The 19816-nt window shown below is 40.0% G+C and overlaps 1 long non-coding RNA gene across 1 annotated transcript in view; it reads left to right on the top strand.

Moving 5' to 3' along the window:
• LOC138840110 (uncharacterized) overlaps window positions 1-11528 on the top strand; it is a 67730-nt gene extending 56202 nt beyond the window's left edge. The window contains exons 3-4 of the long non-coding RNA XR_011376040.1: window positions 6570-6800; window positions 8077-11528. This is a non-coding gene — a long non-coding RNA (uncharacterized lncRNA). The remainder of the gene's footprint in view (window positions 1-6569; window positions 6801-8076) is intronic.
• Window positions 11529-19816: the final 8288 nt, after the last annotated feature.

Raw genomic sequence — 19816 nt, 5'->3', positions numbered from 1 at the left:
ATACATGACAAAACTAACAGGACTTAAGAAACAAAGAACTCCCACTCATCTGGTTGAACCACTACCAAATATCCCCACGCTGCTGATCACATATATGGTATATAACATGTGAGCACCGTTATATATTACAGACTGTGATAGACAATTTGCTCCAGGAAAGTTAGAATGAACTTGTGACTTTAAATGAGCATCATTATTCCACAATACTGTGAATTTCCGGAAATTAAGTAATCACTTAATCACAATCAAAAAAAAAAAAAAGAACCTCGGGGAAGGGAGGGAGGGAGGGGATGGTAGGGGGAAAACAATGGAGGGGGTAACAATGTTCAAGAGGAAGTGTACTCATTACCTCACTCATGTAACTGTAACCCTCTGTATAGTATCTTTACAATAAAAAAATTAAAAAATATATAGATTTGTATACAGGTTGAGTGCTGTTCCTTTCCTTGTCTCTGGTAGTTTCCTCACATATTTGCACCTATCCTTATTTTGCCATGTACTCAAGGGTGAGCCTTCTGCAACTTTCTGAAGTTATCTGCCTGGGAAGTGCCCTCCTTCATGGTATTTTTGTGCTGAAAAATCTAGCTGCTTTAAGCATCCTGAACTTGTAGCTCTATCTTCTTCTTCTTCTTCTTCTTTTTGTTTGTCGTGGGGTTTGAACTCTGGGCCTGAGCGCTGTCCCTCAGCTCTTCAGCTCAAGGGTAGTGCTCTACCACTTGAGCTACAGCACCACTTCTGGTTTTCTGGTGGTTTATTGGAGATAAGAGTTTCACGGACTTTTCTGCCTGGGCTGGCTTTGAAGCGTGATCCTCAGACCTGAGCCTCCTGAGTAGCTAGGATTACAGGCGTGAGCCACTGGTGCCCAGCTTGTAACTCTATCTTCTTAACTAAGGGAGTTCCAGGCTCTGCCTCTGCTTCCCTTGACCACAACCAGGAAGCTCTCTCTCTCTCTCTCTCTCTCTCTCTCTCTCTCTCTCTCTCTCTCTCTCTCTCTCTCTCTCTCTCTCTCTCTCTCTCTCTCTCTCTCTCTCTCCTCTCTCCTCTCTCCTCTCTCCCCATCCTAGGGCTGCAACTCAGGGCCTGGGCACTGTACCTGAGCTACTTTTGCTCAAGGCTAGCATTCTACCACTTGAGCCACAGCGCTACTTCCAGCTTTTTCTATTTATGTGGTAATGAGGAATTGAACCCAGGGCTTCATGCATGCTAGGCAAGCCCTCTACCACTAGGCCACATTCCCAGCTCCAACTCTCTCTTTTTTATTTTATTTTTTTATTTTTTGTTGGTTGTGGTTGTGGGACCTGAACTCTGGGCCTGGGCACTGTCCTTCAGCTCTTCAGCTCAAGGCTAGTGCTCTACCATTTGAGCCACAGCATCACTTGTGGCTTTTTCTACTATGTGGTGCTGAGGAATTGAACCCAAGGCTTCATGCATGCTAGGCAATCACTCTACCACTAAGCCATATTCCCAGCCCAGGAAATTCTCTTAAATTAATAAAGCTGGGGGACAGTCCTTGATTATTTTTTACTTCACTTGTTTCCTTCTCTCAGGGATCTTTGCTCCTGTTTGTTTTTCAGTGCCTCAAAAAAACTACTTTATACATTTTTTCCAGTATTCAGTTGTGTCAAGGAGAATAAATCCAGTCCCTGCTTGTCTAGATTGGCCAGAATTGGGCATATCTAGGCTCAGGTTTTTTTTAATTTAAAGGAATTACAATTAAGTAAAATTAAAAATGTAGTTCATCATTTGTACCAGCCATGTTTCAAGTATTCACAAGGCATATATACCTAATGACTATTCTATTAGACAGCACAGTTTTACCTCTATTGGGTAAAAATTTGCCTTTATGTTGTTTCAGTTACTTAGTTAACTGTATGCTTGATTAATAATTATTTATATTAAATTTTCTTAAATGAAATAGCTAATGTGCTTGCTTGCTCTTGATTAGGCCCTGGTTGATACATTTATTCAAGGCCCAGTGTGGTGGCTCACTCCTGTAATCCAAGCTATCCAGGGGGAGTGTGATTCAAGATCTCTGACTAAAACGTGGGTATGGTGGTTTATACCTATGGTCTCATCTATGTGAGCTACAGGTTGGAGGATAATGCTCTGATTGTAGATCCACTTAAAGAAAATAACTAAAGCAAAACAGGTTTGTGGGCATGGCTTACATGGTAGACTGCTTATTGAGCAAGTGTGAGGCCCTGTATGCAACCCCAGAACTGCAAAAGAAAATTCTATCCAAAGAGCAAGTAGATAGGCCTTAGTATACCAGCAAATTACTTCATCTCTCCAAGTATCAGAATGTTACCAGGTAAAAAGTGGAGAGCCACCCTCCAGTAGCTCATGCCTGTAATGCTGGCTACTTAGGAGGCTGACAGCCAGAGGATTACAGTTTAAAGCCAGTCTGGGCAGAGAAGCCAATAAGACTCCATCTCCAAAATAACCAACCAAAAACAGGGCTGGAGATATGGTTTAAGTGGTAGCATACCAGGTGAGCAAGCAAGCTGAGCTAGTGCAAGGCCTGGAGCATCTCAGTACCATTATATAAGCCTCCCACTCAATTACCATTATGTCCTGAGAACACGAATGCCTATGCAACTACATGCCTCATGTTTAGAGGAGTCCTAAAAACCAAAAGACCTGGGTAGAGTAAAGATAACCATTTTGTTATTAAAATATTATATATATATATATATATATTGTCCATCATGGGACTTTAACTCTGGGCCTGGGTGCTGTCCCTCAGCTCTTCAGCTCAAGGGGAGCACTCTACCACTTGAGCCACAGCACCACTTCAGGTTTTCTGGTGGTTAATTAGAGGTAAAAGTCTCACGGACTTTCCTGCCCAGGCTAACTTTGAACCACAATCCTCAGATCTCAGCCTCCTGTGTAGCTAAGATTACAGGCGTGAGCCATCAGAACCAGGCTCTCAATATTTTTTAACAAAGGAAAAGCATGCAATGTTGGTTCACTTTGCATAGACAGAATTCTGGATTATAATTCATAAACTTGATCATTAATATATATCTGTATTAAAACTTCTTCAAGCTTCAAGAACTAAGATGGAACTCTGCTGTGATCCTAAAAGAACTGAATCATCTAAAAGGGCTTGTAATTTTTCCAAAATAATTTAAAGCTATACTAGGGATTAAAATTGAATCAAAATTTGAGAAGTATTCTTTAATAATGACATTACCTACATTTGGGAAGTTTATTGCTTCGCTTATTACTACATCATTTCTTTTATTTGGCCTTTAATTAATATTGGTTTTCTTTTTTTAAAGTTGAGTTTCCTTGTCTCAGAAGTAATTCTAAGATGACAATTTATTTTGCAATTGGTTATTTTGTATGATTCATGAAGAAACACTTTAAAAATAACTTCGTAATAACGACAGAAAACTGTTTCTTCACGATTATGATTCATCATAATTATTTTTGAACATTTGGTAAACCCTATTTCTGTGAACTTGGAAAAAGAACTTGAAAAACCCCTTTCAGAGCCTTGTTAATCCATCCCACTTTGTGGATTCTGCAAAGGATTCATTTGATTAAGCATATGGGCTTAGGGCTGGGAAGGTGGCTCAGTGGTAGAGCGCTTGCTTTGCATGCCTGAGGCCCTGGGTTCGATTCCTCAGCACCACATAAGCAAAAAGAAAAATGCCGGAAGACGTGCTGTGGCTCAAGAGGTAGAGCGCTAGCCTTGAGCTGAAGAGCTGAGGGACAGCACCCAGGCCCAGAGTTCAGGCCCCACGACCGGACCCCCCCCCCAAAAAAAAAAAAAAAGAATATGGGCTTAGGGTAATAAACCTAGTATGAGACAATAAAGTTATACACACACACACACACACACACACACACACACACACACACACACACATACACACACACACATATATATCCCTCCATATTATTTACATTTTCAGTGTCTCCCCTAAGAAGTGCAAATAAGTCAAGTGATTATCTTGTGGAATTAAAATTGTGAAGAGTGAAAACATGGCTCCATTAACCTTCCAAATGGCATGATCTAAGCTTTTTGGCCCAAGGGACAAGCAGGAAGTAGGTTATATATTGCAATCTAGAGAAGATGGTAAGGATACTGTGGCCATTTTTAAAAAAGAAAACTTGAATGGAAACACAGACACATTTTCTTAAGAAAAGGAGAGAGATGGATGCTGGTGGCTAATGCCTGTAATACTAGCTACTCAGGAGGCTGAGATCTGAGGAACAAAATTAAAAGCCAGCTCATGCAGGAAGGTCCTGTAGACTCTTATCTCCAATTAATCACAAAAAAAGGAAAAGAAAAGAAAACCAGAAATGGAGCTGTGGCCCAAGTGGTAGAGTACTAGCTTTGAGCTGAAAAATCTCATAGACAGCACCCAGGCCTTGAGATCACATTCAGGACTAGCAAAGGAAAAAAATAAAAAGGAAGAAAGAAAAGGAGCCCAAAGCACTAGAGATTGTGGCTAAAGTGTCAGAGCACCAGCCTAGCAAGGACAAGGCCCTGAATTCAATTCCCAGGACTGCCAAAGAAGAAATAAGAAGAATAAAGAGATGGAGAATGTAGTACTTGTAACCAGGTTGACATGCTATATATGACATTTGTTGCAAGTTTATTTTGTTGAAGTGAATTTTCAGTTTCAAGTTCATAATTACTATTTAGGGAATGGAGAAGACCACTGAATTGTACAGAATGAGCACACAGCTGTCATATTATCCCCCTCCCAAGGTTATTAACAGTTTGTCCTAGAGTGATTGTTTTAATCTGCTGCATGGATCCTGAGCAGAACAATCATAAATGCATACACATTTTGTCAGGAAAATCTGCATCTTGAATATATATATAAATGTATAAATATATAACATAATTGTGCAATGTATATTATTAATTAATGATATTAACAAGTCAATAATATTGCTAGGTTGATAACTTATTAGATATTAATAATACTTAATATGTAATTATATATAAATATATATAATCTCTCTATATAATCTATCTCTATATATAATCTCTAGGGTTTCCAAACTCACCTAGAACCTTCTCAAGGTTCTAAAAATGGAAAGGTTTCCCTATCACAACTACTATAAATCCTGTTGTTCTTCCTCTGTCAATATTAAAAATCTAAACATAGACTTTAATGGTCATTTAAGTTACATTTTTCTTTCATAAGATCTCAAGGTATCCGAGTCTCTACTGTTTGAGTATCTTGCCCCCCTCCCTCCTTCCCCTTGGGTCCCCTTGACCCAGGCATTTTCACTGATGCTGCTGCCTCAGGGCTGCTGAGAGCCTCAGTTGGTTCTCTCCTCTCCAGGCCATGTTCCCACCTTCCAGTCACTACCTCTCTTCCCTGCTCTCACAAGCTTCAAATGTTCAAAGGTAGGGATTTGTTCTCTCAAGGCCTTAGTGCTGTTTTCTGAAGGAAAAGTAGACATTTCTCTAAGAGCCTCATAAATGTCACTTGCAGGAGGAGGTAACAATACCCAATAGGAATTGTACTCATTACCTTACTCATGTAACTATAACCCCTCTGTACAGTAGTTTTACAATAAATAATGTATTTAAAATAAATAAAAATGTCACTTGAAATTTAAAATCTTTACATATTTTGGAGTGTGGATAACCACAGATTTCACAGATTTAAATTCTCAATGATATTGTTCCTCATAAGGTATAGAAGTAGGATACTCTAAAGGACTATTGATTACACTGAAGTTGGTATTGTCTGATTTGAAGATTATTGTTACTTTACCAGAGAGCTAGTAGAAATAATACCTTTTCCCAAAGAAAGGGTTCAGTAGGCCCCATGCCCGGAGCCTGTGGCTCACGCCTGTTATCCTGATTACTCAGGAGACTAAGATCAGAGGATAGTAGTTCAAAGCCAACCCAAGCAGGAAAGTCCATGAGCCTATTATCTCCAATTAACCACCAGAAAACTGGAAGTGGCATTGTTGCTTAAAGTGGCAGAGTACTAGCCTTGAGCCAAAGAGCTCAGGGATAGCGTTCAGGCCTTGAGTTCAAGCCCATAACTGACAAAAACAAAACCATAGGCCCCAGTGGAGGTAACATATTATTTGGGAGAGAATTTAGGGTATCTCATCATAATATATGAGTGGCTACTTTTTTTTCCTGCTTGCTTGCTTGCTTGCTTGCTTGCTTTGTCAGTTGTGGAGCTTGAACTCTGGGCCTGGGCACTGTCCTCAGTTCAAGGCTAGTGCTCACCACTTTGAGCCACAGTGCCACTTCCAGTTTTTGGTGGCTAATTGGAAATAAGAGTTTCAGGGACCTTCCTGCCCGGGCTGACTTTGAACCACTATCCTCAGATCTCAGCCTCCTGAGTAGCTAGGATTACAGGTGTGAGCCACCAGTGCCCGGCTCATTTATTTAATTCTGCTGACAAAGAAATTAAACCTTTAGTGTTACCATTATGATATGGTCCCAATGAATACAAAAATATAATATACCTTAAAATACTAACAAAGATGCCAAAAAATGGTATGAGGGGGAAGCATTAAGTTCATTTAAGTCAACATAACATTGATCTTGCTGGTATTCTTTCATGTTGTTAAAGGCTCCATGGGAAGGCTTGGATGGCAAGGAATCAAGAGAGGCCTCTAGCCAGCAGCATATGAGGAATGGAGTTGTCCTGACAACAACCCCACAAGCAAATATGGGGAAAAGATTCACTCTGATCATCTTCAAATAAGACTGCATCTCCAGCTAACACTTGAGGATTGCCAAAGCAGAAGACTCAGCTAAGCTGTGTCTGGATTCCTGACAATGTATATTGTAAGCTGCTGAGGTTTGTAGTAATTTGTTAATTTGTTATGCAGCATGATATTTCACCTTCCAAGATGTAACCACTATCTTAAGTATGTGGTTTATCATTCCCATGAATGTCTTTATGCAAAGACATATATATATATATATATATGTATGCAGGTATGTGATGCGCATAATATATTTGCATACCTAATTCACACATGGTATTGAATGTTTTAAAATCTATATAAGTGCTCTTAGAATATTTGTATTCTTCTGAAATTAGCCTTACCCTTATTCTTTCTCTGTCTTAGCCACTATGAATTCTAGCCTCCTCAGCTCAGTATTTAGTGTCCTATTCACTTTCTCCACAATACTCCCAAGCCAGTGAATTGAGCCAGGTCCTACCTTTGTTGAAGCTCAGCTCCTTCTGACTCTAAACTGAAATACAGATGGAGGCTCTTCAGCAGTAGCTCCCTGGGCTATCACTTTGGTTTCCTTTGGTGCTGGTGTATTCTAAATCAGTGTATAAGTTTAATTTAATGTGTGTAATAATGATCTGTGGGCCTTGTTAAAATGTCATTGTGACTTATTAGGTCCACAGAAGGCCTGAGATTCTGTATTTGGATAACACTCAGGTGTTAGTGATGCTGTTGATATATGAGCCATATATTTTAATACAGGGTTTCAGAGGCACCTTTATCTATATCTTGATTTACAAAACAAAACTGTTTTAACTTAGACAATTGATGTTAAACAAAACTGAAGAGCTTAGAAGAAAGAGGCTTTTACAATGATAAAATGTGATAACCTTGCAAAAGATGTAAGGTAGGCCAAAAACAAAACCTGATGCGAGTCAAAGGGAGGAAATACTATATTAGAGTGGAAATTAGTGGAAGAGAAATAGAAAAGGAGAAATCAACAAAACCAAAAAGTAGCTCTTTGAAAAGATCCACAAAGTTGTCAAATCTTTAGCTAGATAGATCAAAACAAAAACAAAAATACAAGACACAAATGATCAGCATGAGAAATGAAAGTAGAAACATTACTTTTGGTGGCAGTACTAAGGATTGAACTCAGGGTTTCCAGTTGCCACGCAAGTACTTTAACACTGAGCCATGCACCTAGCCTTTTTTTTTCACTTGTTATTTTGAGATGAGGACTCATTATTTTGCCTGTGCACATGCCTGGACCACAGTCCTCCTATTTTATACTTTCTGCAATAGCAGGATGACAGATATGCACTACTATGTCCAGCATCTTCCACTGAAAGAGTCATACAAACTTTTTTTCTTTTTTCTTTTTTTTTTTGCCAGGGCTGCCATGGAACTATGATCTTCCAGACCTAAGCCTCCCACATAGCTGGGATGACAGCATGCACCACTGTACCAAGCTATTGGTTGAGAAAGGCTTTGAAGAACTGTTTATGCTTGAGCTCATCTTGAAGCAAGATCCTTCTGATTCCTGCCTCCTGAGTAGTTAGGATTATAGGTATGAGGCACTGTGCCTGGCTAGAATATTACCTCTGACAAGTATAAAGGGGAAAAGGGAATATTTACATAGATTAAAATGGAAAAATTACTAAAAAGATGAAAACTATTGAAATTGACTCAAGGAGAAATTTGAACATGGATAGAGGTATAACAAATGGAAAGACTGAATTACTGCAGGTTCATCATCCCTAACCCAAAAACCTAACATGCTCCAAAATCTCCAATTTTTTAAAATACCATCTGGATGTTATAAGTGGAAAATTACATACTATCAAACTTCATTTCACATACAAAAGATTTAAAATATTTTGTACAATTTACTTTGGGTCATGTATATAAAGTATATGTAAAACATAAATATAATTTATGCTGAGAGTTGGATCCCATCCCCAGATATCTCACTATGTATATACAAATATTACAAAGTCCATAAAGGTTGATATCCAAGACAGTTCATTCTGGTCTTGAATATTTCAAATAATGAACACTTAATACTTTTAAAAACATGCCCACAAATAAAAACTCAGGCCCAATCATGTTCTACTGAGTCCTAATAAAATATTTAAAGAATTAACACATTCTTTACAAACTTTCTCTAAAATGATAGAGGATAGACCATCTCCCAAGTTATTCTCTCAGGCCAGTTATTAACCTGGTACCAAAACCAGACAAAACATCAGAAGGAAACTACAAATTAATGTGACTTACAAATATGGATGCAAAAATGAAAAACAATATCTAAAATATCCCCTGAAAAGTGGGGTAGGTCTCTGGGATATAGGTTTGAAAATCAATGCAATATACCACAGCAATCAAATTTTAAAAATCACATGATCATCTCAACAGATGCATAAAAAGCACTTCACAAAATCTAACATCCTTTCATGATTTAAAAAAAAAAAAAAACTCAGCCGGGCATCAGTGGCTCACACCTGTAATCCTAGTTACTCAGAAGGCTGAGATATGAGGATTAAGGTTCAAAGCCAGCCCAGGCATGAAGGTCCCTGAGACTTTTATCTTCAATTAACCACCAGAAAACCAGAAGTGGCACTGTGGCTCAAGTGGTAGAGCACTGGACTTGAGCTGAAGAGCTCAGGGATAGGACCCAGGCCTAGAGTTCAAGCCCTACAACTGTCCAAAAAAAAAAAACTCAACAAAGAAGAAATTGAAGAATATTTTGTTAAAGGATATCTGTAAGAAATCCACAGCTAACATACTTAATAGTAAACAAATGAATACTCTTCAAATTAGGAACAAAGCAAGGATGCCAGCATGTCAACATTGTACCAGAGTTCTAGCCATTAATGCCATCTAGATTGGAAAGCAAAAAATGTACGAGTTTGCCAACATTGTAGAATATAAGGGCAGTTAGTAACTGGTGAATGGGATTAAGAAATAATTACATTAAAAAGACAGAATACATTTAAGAAAAGGAATGTAAAATTTACACATATGTGCTGAAAGAAATTTTAAAAGTTTAAATAAATGGAAAAATTTCATGCTCATGGATGGAAGGCAGATTATTAGGCTGGTTATTTCTCCGAAAGTGTTCTAAACTTTCAAATGCAATGCCTGTAAGAGTTCCATCTAGATATCTTTTCAAATTATTAAGCTGATTCTAAAACTCAAATGGAATTGCAAGTGTCTCAGAATAGCTAAGACAGTCTTGAAAAAGAACAAACTGAATGTGGAATCATAAGCCTATAATACCATCACTTGGAAAGCTGAGGCAGGAGAGTCATGAGTTTGAGGTCAGCCTGGGCTCTGTACCAAGACCTTGAAAAAGAAAGGCAGAAAGACAGACAGAAAGAAAGAAAAGAGAGAGCGAGACAGAAAGAAAGAAAGAAAGAAAGAAAGAAAGAAAGAAAGAAAGAAAGAAAGAAAGAAAGAAGGAAAGAAAGAAAGAAAGAAAGAAAGAAAGAAAGAGAAAGAAAAGAAGGAAAAATGGAAAGAAGGAAGGAAGAATGGAATGAGAAAAAAGAAAGAAAAGGAAGGAAGGATGAAAAAGAAAGGAAGGAAGGGGGAGGGAAGCAGATAGGGAGGAAAGAGATGCTTTCTGATTTTGGATTTTTTTATGAATCAATTGTAATCAAACAGTGAGGCACTTGTATAAGTTTAGACATGTGAATCACTGGACTAGAACTGAGTGCAGAAATTAAACACTATGTCTGGTCAACTCATTTGCCAAGACCATTCACTGAGAAAAAAACACTAATAGTTCGGGGACAAATGTATAGGCATATGTAAAACAAAGGGTGTTTCATACCATATACAAAAATAAACTCAAGTAGGTCAAAAACCTAAAAACAAGGACTAAGTCTATAAAATTCTTACAAAAAGCACTGGGTAAAATTTCATAACCTCAGATTTGACAGACTTGTTATTTATGACATGAAAAGGATGAATAACTAAGGAAAAATGGATAAACTGGACTCCTCAAAATTTAAAATTTTTGTGTTTTGAGACACAGACCCTGGTGCCATGGGCTCACACTTGTAGTCCTAGCTACTCAGAAGGCTGAGATGTGAGGATTGTGATTTAGCCAAGACAGGGAAGTTAGGGATATTCTTTTTTTTATTGTGAAAATACCATACAGAGGGGTTACAATTACATGAGGAAGGTAATGAGTACATTTCTTTTTTTTTTTTTTTGTAACCAAAACTTTAATAATGAGTACATTTCTTATCAAGCATTGTTGCCTCCTCCTTTGTTTCCTCTTACCATCCCTTCCCATCTCCCCCAGTCCTGTGCACCACCACCACCCCCCCACAAGCCAAAGTTGTAAAGTTTGTTTTTCTCAAAAGACTCCACATAGAGCTCCCCTATGACCCAGCAATCCCACTTTTGGGCATTTACCCTAATGATCACAAACAAGACCATACTAAAGCTACCAGTACAACTATGTTTATTGCAGCATTATTTACCATAGCTAAGATATGGAACCAACCCAGATGCCCCTCAGTAGATGAATGGATCAAGAAAATGTGGTATATATACACAATGGAATTCTATGCCTCCATCAGAAAGAATGAATCGCCCCATTTGTTAGGAAATGGAAAGAATTGGGAGATTCTTATGTACAATTAACCCCCAGAAAACCAGAAGTGACCCCTTCACTCAAAGAGGTAGAGCACTAGCTTTGAGCACTAAAGCTCAGGAACAACGCCTAGCCTACACACACACACACACACACACACACACACACACACACACACACACACACACACACACACACACACACACACACACACACACACACACACACACGGAAGGAAGGAGGGAGGGAGGGAGGGAGGGAGGGAGAGAGAGAGAGAGAGAGGGAAGCAAGAAAAGGAAATGACAACCCATAGAATAAGTGAAAGCATTTGCATATCATTAATGTAAGGGAAGGTTAACTACATAAAGAATGCTTAGAACCCAATAATAAAAAGATAAGGCCAGGCACTGTTGGCTCATTCCTCTAATCTGGCTATTCAGGAGGCTAAGATCTGAGAATCACAGTTCAAAGCCAGCATGGGCAGAAAAGTTCCTGAGACTTTTTTTTTTTTTTTGGTCCAGTCATGGGGCCTGAACTCTGGGCCTGGGCACTGTCCCTCAGCTCTTCAGCTCAAGGCTAGCGCTCTACCACTTGAGCCACAGTACCACTTCCGGCTTTTTTCTTTTTGCTTATGTGGTGCTGAGGAATCGAACCCATGGCCTCAGGCATGCAAGGCAAGCGCTCTACCACTGAGCCACCTACCCAGCCCATCCTGAGACTCTTATCTGCAATTAACTACCAAAGAAATGGAGGTGTGGTTCAAATGGCAGAGTACCAGGCCTGAGCAAAAACGCTAAGGGAAAGTGTCCTGTTCCCAGTACTCGCAGATACACACAAAAATAAGATAAATAAGCCAGGCACCGGTGGCTCACGACTATAAAACTAACTACTCAGGAAGCTGAGATCTGAAGATTGTGGTTCAAACCCAGCCTGGGCAGAAAAGTCCCTGTGAAACTCTTATCTCCGATTAACCACTGGAAAACCAGAAGTGGAACTATGGCTCAAAGTGGTAGAGTGCTAGCCTTGAGTGAAAAAGCTCGGGGACAGCACCCAGCCCTGAGTCCAAGCTCCATGACTGACAAAACAAAAATAGCCTAATTAAAAATGACTATTAAAAAAGATCTGAGAAGACATTTTCCCCCCAAGGGAGATATATAAATGAACAATAAGCACAAGAAAAGTTTCTCAGCATTAGCCACAAAATGAAAATCCAAACCACAATGAGAGATGCACCTTCATACCCACTACAAATATAATTACAAAGTCAGATAACAAGTATGGGCAAGGATCTGAAGAAATTGGGACCCTCGTATACTGCTAGTGGGAATGTTAAGTGATACAGCCCTTTTGACAGAAGTTTCCCTTCTTAGGTGGTGAAAATTTGTGATACTTGGATGTGTATGTAAATATATAACCAAATGGGTGAATGTTATGGTATATGAATTATATCTCAATAAAGCTGTTGGAATATGCTGGGGGTATTCAAAGTGTTTACCTTGTTTATTTCCTTTTGCTCTGGGGTCACTGTCCTTTACTGACTACTGTTTAATGTCTTCAAAACTTTTGTTATTGTTTTGAGATAGTGTCATTGATGTAGCCTAGGTCAGCCTGAAACTCATGATCCTCTTCCCTCATTAGTGCCTTAAAAGCTCTTGATTCATGTTGATGTTTTGTTTTATTTAGTTTTGTGTTCTCATATAGAAAGGTAACCTAAGCCCAGCTATTCCATCTTAGCCACAAGTGGAAGTCTCCCTATTTGTTTTTAAGTTGAGGCCAAAAAAGTTAATTGGCTTATCAGAGTTCACACTACTTGATAGCAGAATGAGTACTGTAATGAAAATTTTCTAATTTGTAATTTTTTTTTCTTGTTGTTCATCATGGGGCTTGAACTCAGAGTCTGGGTACTGTCGGAATTCTGTTGCTCTATCACTTTGAGCCACAGCGCCACCTCCAGTTTTCTGGTGGTTCATTAGAGATGAGTCTCACTGACTTTCTTGCCAGGACTAGCTTTGAACCACAGTCCTGAGATCTCAGCCTCCTGAGTATCTAGGAGTGCAGGTATGAGCCACTAGTGCCTGGCCTAATTCATCATCTTAAATGGAAACAAAATGGCCTCTTTTCTGTCCAGTTTCTGGGGCAACTTAATAGTAAAAAGGTTAAGAGCAAAGGCAGGGGTGACATTGTCCAAAAATAAATGTGCTCATTATGTGACTTATGTAACTATAACCCCTCTGTACATCACCTTTACAATAACAACAAAAATAAAAAAGTAATAGATTAGTTACCCAGGATTAGGCAAATTAAGATTGTGTGTGTGTTTGTGTGTGTGTGTGTGTGTGTGTGTGTGTGTGTGTGTGTGTGTGTGTGTGTGTGTAGGTGGGTGTGCCTGTATTCGAGCTTGAATTCAGGGCCTGGGCACTGTTCCTCAGCTATTTTGCTCAAGGCTAGCACTCCACCACTTGAGCCACAGCTACACTTCTGGTTTTTGTGGTTAATTGGAAATAGAATCTCTCAGAATTTTCCTGCTTTGAACTGGTGATTCTCAAATCTCAGCCTCCTGAGTATCTAGGATTGCAGGCATGAGCCACCAGCGCCCAGCAGGACTTTTTTTTTCTTTGTGGTACTAGAAATTACTTTACCTCTTAAAGCCACACTCCAGCTTTTTAAATTTTTATTTCATTTTTGACACAAGGTCTCACAACCTTTGCCCAGGCTGTCCCCAGAATTTTTGATCCTTCTGCCTCTGCCTCCCAAGTAGCTGATATTACAGGAATACACTAGATGCCTGGCTTCAAAGTAAATGTCTATGACTTGAGAATCCCTGAGAGGTTCAGATTAATCCTCTACTTTTAACCACCAAATGGTTATTGATCCCCTATGTGTAATGCCTTTTTGGAGGGGGCGGGGCAGGTCATTACTAGAGAAAGAGAAGCAGATGTCATATGCTCTGAAAACATGGGGCTTACCATCTGTTTGGGGAAAAGAAAAACACTATTCAGGAAATCTTGTACTGACTCTTAGGACTTAGACATGTTTTACTGTGATTTCATGACTCACAGAGCAGGTCAGCCAAGAGAGTTAGGACAGGTTGTACTGTAAGGGGTTTTATCAGGAAAGGCTTGCCAGAAGAGGCAGCACTGGGGCTTTAGAAGGTAAGCGCCATCCCCTGACTGGGTAGGCAGTAACTAGACAGGACACCATCTCCTGAGTTAATGGGAATACACATTCTCAGAGGGTCTTTGGCTGTAGGGGAAGGAGAGGAATATTATGGCTGGGAGACAGTGACTTAATTGGGCACCTTCTTCACCTGCTGCAAAATCACATCCTCCCAGGTTGACAGTTTCTGTAGGACAAGTGTCTTCCCAGGTCATGAAAAGCTGCACTGTCCACTTGAAGCTGCAGGACTAAACAATTCAGACAATACTAATTCAGCAAGTATGTATTGAGCACCTAATATATTCTTGGAGTTGTGCTATGGGCTAAGGACTCATAGGTACCTAAGACCCCCAACTTACTACAGTTTTCAGTTAGTGAGAAGACACACTTTTGGATGAGATGATAGGTTTCATCTCTTTTTTTATTTTTATTTTTTTATTGTGAAAATACTGTACAGGGGGTTACAATTACATGGGCAAGGTAATGAATACATTTCTTATCAAGCATTGTAGCCTCCTCCTTTGTTTCCCCTTCCCATCCCTTCCCATCTCTTTTTCCCATCCTATTCCCTTTGTGAGACATTGGAGTTGTTTTTCATTGGAGACGCATAGGGGCCAGGCTGGGACAGAGGAGGGACCTCTGTCAGTCACCTCAAATACAGTGAAAGCAGGAAAATGAATGTTACAACTTTGGTTGTCATTGAATAGCAGAGATTACACAAAACACTCTGTCTCCTCCTTTACACATTACTGTTTTAACCTGGCTCAAGATTCACCATTCTGGCTGGGCACTGGTGCCTCACGCTGTAATTCTAGCTACTCAGGAAGCTGCGATCTGAGGACTGCAGTTTGAAGCCAGCCCAGGCAGGAAACTTCATAAGTCTCTTATCACCAATAAACTACTCAGAAAAATCCAAAAGTGATGCTGCTGCTCAAGTGGTAGAGCACTAGCTTTGAGAAAAAGAATCTCGGGGACAATGCCCAGGCCCTGAATTCAAGCCCTTGGACCAGCATCAAAACAAAACAAAACAAAAACCTTCACCATTCTGTGCAGCCTTCCTTCTGCACTCCATTCTGGGCTATGCTGAGTCAATGAGCCTTGTGACCAAGGCTTTAGCTCTGGGAAAACTCAGTCCCTTTAGGGGGATCATCTAGGCCTTCCTCAAGTTTGTAACACCCTGCCACCTAGCACAGGATTTTACACCAAGGGAAGTGTTTGAAAAAAATGGTTTTTGAATGAATGAGAAACTTTGGAACCCATGTCCACATTAAGTGATAACCACATTATTGGTTCTCACTGGAGAGACAGCAACACAGCCATGCCAGCTCCCTGTAGGCAGAGGAGCCCAGGATCCTGAGCTCAAACCTTCCTGCTGCTAATACGACCCAAATGAGGGGCAATGGACCATCATTACGAAGTTCTTCAGTATTTCTCCTTGACTCACATTCTCAAGGCGGTACACTCAACAGACTCCGTGACTACAACACAGCCCCTGAGAGTTGAGTACTGAGCGAAGGGTCCATCCTTGCCTGAGAAAGATCTGCAGTCCCAAGTCCCTGACTTGGGTAACTTTGATTTACCGAAGGTCCTGTTTCACCCTCTGTATATGCAAGGACCTTAATTTTCACACAGACAATTCTCTTTCATTTAATTGGTACCTCTAGATAGGCACATCTGGTAGATATTTTATAAACTGTAACCTTCCCTCCTTGATCATTTTTCTCCTCGGCTGGATTTATGACTCAGTGAATTTTCCCTCTTTGTCAAGAAATACTTTATTAATATAAGTGTCCCAGATACAAATGTACCAATTTATCTTGGTTGACAGTTTGATTTTGACAACATCATGCTCAGTAGACTTTTGGGGAAAATAGCTTTCAACTACAAGTGTCTTACGATCATAAATGTAATTAAATTAATTATCCGGTTAATTGGAAATAGAGTCTCCTGGACTTTCCTGCCTGGGATGGCTTTCAACCACCAATCTCCAGATTTCAACCTCCTCAGTAGCTAGAATTACAGACATGGGCTACCAGCAACTCACATAAGGTCACAAGTTAATGAATTTGAGTATATATTTGTTCCATTCACTCCTCTGAGTTTTCAGATAGGAATATATAAAAAGAATGGGATTAATTGTATCTCAAAGCTAATTCATGGCCAAGGCTAGTACTTAAGCTTGTGTGTGTATGTGTGTGTGTGTGTGTGTGAGAGAGAGAGAGAGAGAGAGAGAGAGAGAGAGAGAGAGAGAGAGAGAGAGAGAGAGAGAGAGAGAGAGAGAGAGAGAGAGAGAGAGAGAGAGAGAGAGAGATCCTTGGGCTTTGAACTCAGGGCTTGGGTGCTATTGTCTTTGAGCTTTTCTTGTTTGTTTGTTTTTGCTCAAGGATAGAGCCCTACCACTTGAGCCACAGTTCCACTTCTGGCTTTTTTTGGTAGTTAATTGGAGATAAAAGTCTCATGGACTTTCCCACCAAGGCTGACTTTGAACCACAATCCTTAAATCTTGCCCTCCTGAATAGCTAGAATTACAGGTATTAGCCACTACTGCCTGGTTTGGGTCCATTCTTTTTGAGCCTCACCCTGCATATTTGGACCTCCGTGGGATAGGAGTGTTTGCTTACACACTACTCATTAAACATGTAAGCCAAACCTGTGCAAGAATGACTTGAAGCTCAGGGTTTGAAGCCATAGTACACTGGTGGCCAATTAAAAGCTCAGCATTTGTGAAATTATTATCGACTACATAGCAACCACTGGGGAAACAGGATGCAAGTTCATTAAAATATTTACGAATACAGATCTAGAAACTTGCCTGATATTTTCTAAAAAAGGTATAAGCATCTTTCAAGATACCCTTTCCTTCCCTTAACCGTGGAATCCTGTAGAATTATGTCCTTATATTGTGGAGAGCATAGGAGATGTCAAAGCAGAAAGCCCATCCTTGATCAGATCCCTTCTAGCTAGGAACTTGTGTAGACCCCTTGCTTTCCACAAGCCCCATGAATGAAATGACAATAATATCTGGGTCACTTAACTCCCAGGAGTCAACTGAGGTCATCCACTCCTTCCCCATGTCTACTCTATTTTATTCTAAATATCACTTGAACTCTGTGCTTATTCCCCTAAATTGTATTCTCTTCATTGCTTCCACATTATAGCCAAAGATGTGTTTCAAAGAGACAAAACAACCACATTCTTCATCTGCCCCAAACCCTACAATGAGATCCTATTATTTCCATGATAAAGATTCTAACTCCTTAGCCTGATCTACAAAGCCCTTCATGGCCTGATACGTGCAGGCCTTTTTAGGCTTGTCCCACATAAGTGTTTCTTAAATTTTAGGCTCTAGACATAATCATTTCATAGCTGTTCACCAAGGCAGTTCCTCTACCAGCCTTTTCACTAGCGTCTTGCATTACCTAGAACATTTAGCCCCTTTCAGCTCACAATTTCCTCTCTGAAAGCATAGTATCCTGAAGAATTCTATGTCCTTCAAGAGCCTCTTCTCCAACTCTGAGCTGCTCCTGTACCACTCTTGCCACCACCACCACCACCCCCCGCCAGCAGCATCCTATGTTTCTGTCTTCTTAGCCTGATTAAAACTGAATTTTCCTTTTTGATTTCTCTTACTCAGCCTTGCAATACTGTACAGTATTCCTCATCATGTTTCTCCCAGAACTTGTTGAATGGTAAGAGTTTAAATGCTTTGTAAACTGCAACTTTTTATGCAAGTGTTAAGTGTGATATAATATTATTTTGTTCAGATGGGTGGCAAAAATTCCATGAAAATATTGTAACATCATTCATCATTGGTCAAATACAAATCAAAATCTCAATGTGATATTCAGTCATACCCATTAGGATGGTTATTATTTAAGGAAAGGAGTGAAAATAACAAGTGTTGACAAGGATATGGAGAAATTGGAACTCTTGTGCATTGCTAGTCAGTAACAGATCATGCAGCAATACCATTTCTGAGTAAATATGTATATGCATATATATATATATATATGTCCCCAAAGCATTGAAATCATGATGTCAAAGAGGTATTTGTATATCCATTTTTACAAAAGCAATCTAGGTATCCAATACAGGATGGATAGATAAGCAAATGTGTAGCCGAACAATGGAATATCATTCAACCTTAAAAAGGAAGGAGAGGGCTGGGAAGGTGGCTCAGTGGTAGAGTGCTTGCCTTGCATGTATGAGGCCCTGGGTTCCATTCCTCAGCATCACATAAGCAGAAAAAGCCATAAGCGGTGCTGTGGCTCAAATGGTGGAGGGCTAGCCTTGAGCTGAAGAGCTGAGGGGCAGCGCACAGGGCCAGGGTTCAAGCCCCACGACCAACAAAAAAAAAGGAAGGAGAGGCTGAATGATAAGACTACATGCCTGTAGTCTTAGCTACACTGGAGGCTGGGATCTGCCTGTTGAAATCTGAAGCCAGCCTGGGCAGGAAAGTCTGTGAGATTATTTTTTTAAAAATTTTTTTGCTTATGTGGTGCTGAGGAATCGAACCCAGGGCCTCATGCAAGCAAGGCAAGCACTCTACCACTGAGCCACCTTCCCAGCCCACCTGTGAGATTCTTATCTCCACTTAATCACCCAAAAAGCCAGAAGTGAAAGTGTGGCTCAAGTGGAAGAGCTCTAACCTTGAACAAATAAAGCTTAGGAACAGTTCCCTGGCCCTGAGTTCAAGCCCCAGGGGATAAAAATGGCATTATGCTAAATGAAATAAGCCAGTCAGAAAAAGCCAGTAGCAAAGGAAGCCACTTATTTGAGGTACCTAGAGTAATGAAGTTGACAGAGACAGAGTGGTGGTTCCAGCAGATTTTGGGGAGCTTGTGTTGAAGGGGTACTTGTAGTATTTTGGTTATCCAAGGTGAAAAAAGTTCTAGGGATGAAGGGGTGGCATTGTCCAAAAAGAAATGTACTCATTACTTGACTTACAGGACTGTTAACACCTCTGTACATCACCTTTATACTAATTTTAAAAGTTCTGGATATGGATAATGGTAATGAGTGCACAACAGTGTAATTGTACTTAATGCCACTGAGCCATACATTTAAAATGGTTCAAAGGAAAAGGAAATTAAATGTCTATTTTAGCAAAATGAAAAAAATCCAAGTCAAAATGTTCAGTCTTGCCTAAGTCTTCAGCAAATTGACTCCTAATACACACACTTGAACATGGATTTTCTTTTTCATTCTAAGACCAAAATTCTCTCTGCCCAGCTTCCTCATTGGTCTATGTCTCTGCAGAGAGCAAGACCCAGCTTCAGGCCTGTAGCTTATTCTACTTTGGGGGGAAATGCTTATTCTGAGGGCAGCGGGCACATGTTTTACTCATAACCATTGGCAGATGGCTGTGGA

Source organism: Dipodomys merriami, unplaced genomic scaffold (genome assembly GCF_024711535.1).
Source record: "Dipodomys merriami isolate MVZ:Mamm:240054 unplaced genomic scaffold, mDipMer1.0.p SCAF_3, whole genome shotgun sequence".
Lineage (NCBI taxonomy): Eukaryota > Metazoa > Chordata > Mammalia > Rodentia > Heteromyidae > Dipodomys > Dipodomys merriami.
The sequence above is the reverse complement of the archived record's forward strand: the minus strand, read 5'-3'. Positions and strand labels throughout refer to the sequence as shown.